Raw genomic sequence first — 4,550 nt, 5'->3', positions numbered from 1 at the left:
AGGTGAATGATACATGTTTGACTGATTAAAGTAAACTTGTTAACCCATTTTGAGTGGCTTTCTTTTATCAAAGCAGATCCAAGAACCTGTGGTGGCAGACACCCTGGGGATACTGGGGTGCTTGCTGCTACATATAGCACTGATCAAACTCGGAGAATTTTGAACTGAAAGATTCATAGCATCTTTTGCATAAGAACATTACAGAATGCACACATTTCTCAGAAGCAATCCTTTATACAAATAGACCATCACAAATACATGTGGAAAAAAGTTATAAATTTATACATAATAATACCATAAAACCATTTTTATATAACATAGCACAATAAAAATAGAAATAACACAGAGAGCAAAAGGAAAAGAAACAGACCTAAAGAGACTGACAATGATGAGATGACATACTAAAATTCTTGGGATGCAACAAAAGCAGTCCTTAAAGGAAAAAAAAATTAAAATTAAAAATACTAACAGGCCTAGACTCACAAATAGATTATTAATAAATTGAATGAAAATTTTTTAAAAATTAGAAAAACAGCAAATAAATACAAAATAAGTACTAAAAAGGAAGTCTTGAAATTTAGAGGAAGTAGAGATAAATTAGTCTGAAATGGGCAATAAAGTATTTTAAGGCATATTCCTCCAGATCTGCTACAACACAAATCCTCAAGGTTTCCAATAACACAAGGTTGGGACTGTTTTTCCTTCCTTATATAAAGGGAGGCATCTCACTCAATATACTATGTGGTTTCTTTTCATTTTCCCTACTTTCATTCATCCAGTAATCAAATATTTACTAAATGTCATGCACTGTGTTAAATACTGAGAATGCCAAAATGAAGACTACACCTGAAAGAGCATGACCTCAACGATCTCACATTCTATGTGAGAAAATAGCCATGTGGACAATAAAAATTAAAATACAGAAAACAGGTAATTGTTACTAATAAGTTTTACAAAACCATCTACATGTTCTCTCATTTGAACCTCATAACAACCCTGTTATTCAAATGGTCTTATAAATCTGAATTAAAATCTGGCCTCAAACCCTAGCTTTATAACCCTAGTAGGGGCAAGTCACTTAACCCTATTTGTCTCAGTTTCCTCATCTATAAAATTATCTGGTAAAGGAAATGACAAACCACTCCAGTATTTTTGCCAAGAGAACCCCAAATGGGTTCTCCAAGAGTAGAATGCAACTGAAATGACTGAACAATGAACTTATCATTCCTATTTTGTTTTCTTTTTTAAAAAAATATCTATTTTCAGTTTTCAGCATTCACTTCCATAAGTTTTAAATTTTCTCCCCCTCCTTCTCTTTTTCCTTCCCCAAGACAACATGCAATCTGATACAGGCTTTACACATGCATTCCTATCAAACATATATATCATCCCATTTTATAGATGAAAAAACTGAGGATAAAAGAGTTTATGTTTTGTTCAGTCATACATCTAGACCATATCACGACATAGAATAGAATATAATGAGTCACCTATTGAGTTAGTCAATTAATACATATATTTTATTTTTATAATGAAAGCCCATGTAGGTCAATCCAAATTTATTGAATTACTGATGCTGCTATACAAAATTATATCATTTTATTGAGGCTTTTAGTTTATATTTGGCTGCCTCAAAGTAGTTGTGACTATCTTGTCAGTGTAAATACTTTGGTTCCCTTTTGCACAATACAACCTTTGCATCCAAACATTAAATGCATACAGAGCAATAGGGCATCATTAAATATATCTGCAAAAAGTTAGTGATTGTAATTTGGGCCCTGTGACCAAGCACACATAATTAAGATTACTTCCCACATTCATATCTACAGTACTTTTCTATCTTTTTATATATTAGTCTAAACAAAAGGGAAACATATATATGATTGAAAAGTCTAGACATTTCCTTCCCTATGAATATTAAAGGTAATATCTTTTATCTAAAACATTATGCTGAGAGGAATATCTTATCTTTAAAAACAAGATCACTGTCTCCACAGGTTTTTCAAAACTCTTTTTGTAAAATACATAATTGTGTTAATCAAAGCCCTTTTGTAAAATAATGATGACCTTGTATTTCTTTTTTTTAATCACAATAAGCTACAAATATCAAAGAAGCAAAGTTATCTGGAGTAGTCTATATAGGAGTTTTTTTGGATTTTCTTCTATAATGCTAAAACAATGGTGCTTTTGGGATTTACATTATTGCACTCTCCAGTAGAAAGCATGGGGCATGTTAAAGTATACCATATGTGTACAACATTAGTGGAAGAACAATGTCTCTTAGCAATAATACTGGATGTAGTCTCTGGTTTTACTAAATCCATATTCAGGCTATTATAAGTAAAAATCTCTTGGGACACTGCAAAGTGACTAGAATGTGCAGACTGATATCATAGCTTTCATCCATTTTTTAAAGGGTTACACCACAAGAAAGTCCACTTAAGATATTGTGTAGGTTTGATAAACCTGGAATTCTGCTGGCCCTGTTGAATTGGGCAACAGTTCTTGAGACCTAGCTAGAGCTGTAATACATATGTATTTTAAAGCAATTGACATGATGGTTAATTTGCCTTTCCAGCTAAAAGAGTTTTTCTGTTAATTTGCCCACTAAGTCATAAAGATCTCACTAACATTTATGTTGATATAGCAAAAGATCCCAAGGCTGCACAGTTGTTCTGTTGTCTTACTAGGGTCTATTCTTGCTCTTTTTGTCCAACTCTTTCAATTTTTTTTCCACGTCAGACTTATGACCAACAAGAATCCTTAGTCCTTTTTCAATGTTTTTAACTTGAAGCATTTGTTCTGGAAGAGCTTGTAAATTATTAAATGTTGATTGGGCTGCAATAGAGTAGATTAATGTAAAGTCTTATTCATTTTTCATTTATAAATCTCTCATTGCTATAAATTGTTCCATTTCCACAGTGTCCAAGATTTCAAGCATGCATTGTTAAGCATTTACATCAACTTGCTTTCCATGTGAATCTTCTTTCATAGGATCATATTTTTCAAGATATATTCCTTGAACAACCTGTATAGTCACAACAGATTTTCCAACAACTCCTGAGCCAAGAACAACAACCTTTTATTCATGCATAGTGAAAAGTTGTAGGCAACACTTCAGTATTAAGGGTGCCACCACCTAGTCTCCTGGAGGGCCCCATTTCTAGAGCCAGGCTCTCTCTACCCCCATCTCTGGCTCTGCTTTCTGACTCCCAAGGTGACCACCTCCCTTCTCCTCTTCTTCCTCCTCCTCCTCCTCTGCCACTGCTTCTCTGGCAAGTTCCATGTCTAACTCTCAATGGATATATTTTAGAAAGAAACTACACCTAGGGGCGGACTCAAGATGGCGGAGTAGCAGCACGACCTCCGAGCGGCTCCGGCTTCTACCTTCCCCATTCAATGTAAAAAGGGAACTCTGAAGAAACTTTGGAGCTGCAGAATCCACAAAATAACACAGAGAAGCTAACCTCCCACTGAGGACAACCCGGCAGGCCGTCAGGAATTGGACATCGCAGAGCTCTGCAAACCCAGCCCAGGCCCAAGTGAGCCGGAGGTTTCAGCCCCAGGGTGGGTCTGACCAATGGGGCCAAAGGGACTCTAGATCAGCAGCAGTTGTGGCTGTTTGCAGAATTATCAACACAGATGCGAAGGACAAAGTGAGAGGTCAGTGTAGTCTGGACTTTGGGACCCAGTAAGTGAGAATGTTTTTTTTTCAGCTTTTGCCCCGGGGGCACAGACATTCAGCACCACCTGGCAGCTTCAGCTCCTGCCCTGCAGAGTGCAGGAGGACCAAGCGACCAATCTGAAGGGGAATCGCTCTTGCTTTAACCTGCTTGGATCTGGATTCCAGTCTAGGGTCCTGGGGTGTGTGTCCAGCTTGCCAGAGTGTGTGGAGGCCTCAGAAAGGGCACCCATCTAATGCCTCTGGCAGCTGAGAAAACCCCAGTGTTTGGAACAGAATGCTCCCCTGTTTGGTGGCAGAGTCATACTGTGGCAAAAAGCCCAGGGGTGAAGTGACTGAGGGGCAACATGACCAGGCAAAGAAACAAAGCAGACAGAAGATTCCAACATTAAACTCCTATTTTGGGGACAAAAAAGAGCAAAGCATGGAACAGGAGGAAGGCAGTGAAGTCAGAACTCCTGCAAAAAAAGCTTCAAAGGAAAATATGAACTGCTTACAGGCCATAGAGGACCTTAAGAAGCAGATAAGAGAAGTAGAGGAAAAATTGGAAAGAGAAATTAGAACGATGCAAGAAAATTATGAAATGAGAGTCAACAGTCTGACTGAGGAAAATAACACCTTAAAAAACACACTAACTCAAATGGCAAAAGAGGGTTAAAAAGTCAATGAGGGGAAGAATGCCTTAAAAAGCTGAAATTGCCAGATGGAAAAAGAATCTCAAAAGCTCAATGAGGAGAATCGTTGCTTCAGAATTAGATTGGAGCAAATGCTGTTAAACAGATCCAAACAAATGAAAGAATAGAAGGCAATGTGAAATATCTCATGGGAAAAACCACTGACCTGGAAAGTAGATCCAGGAGAGATAATT

General features: G+C 37.2%; 1 pseudogene; it reads right to left on the bottom strand.

The window, feature by feature from the left end:
- Positions 1-2,540: 2,540 nt before the first annotated feature.
- Positions 2,541-3,094, bottom strand: LOC138166121 (ras-related protein Rap-1b-like; annotated as a pseudogene).
- Positions 3,095-4,550: the final 1,456 nt, after the last annotated feature.

This window comes from Petaurus breviceps, unplaced genomic scaffold, assembly GCF_028583685.1.
Source record: "Petaurus breviceps papuanus isolate PSGF00001 unplaced genomic scaffold, PetGlider_PUasm1.0 220, whole genome shotgun sequence".
NCBI classification, from domain to species: domain Eukaryota; kingdom Metazoa; phylum Chordata; class Mammalia; order Diprotodontia; family Petauridae; genus Petaurus; species Petaurus breviceps.
This window is presented reverse-complemented; position numbering and strand designations above follow the sequence as displayed.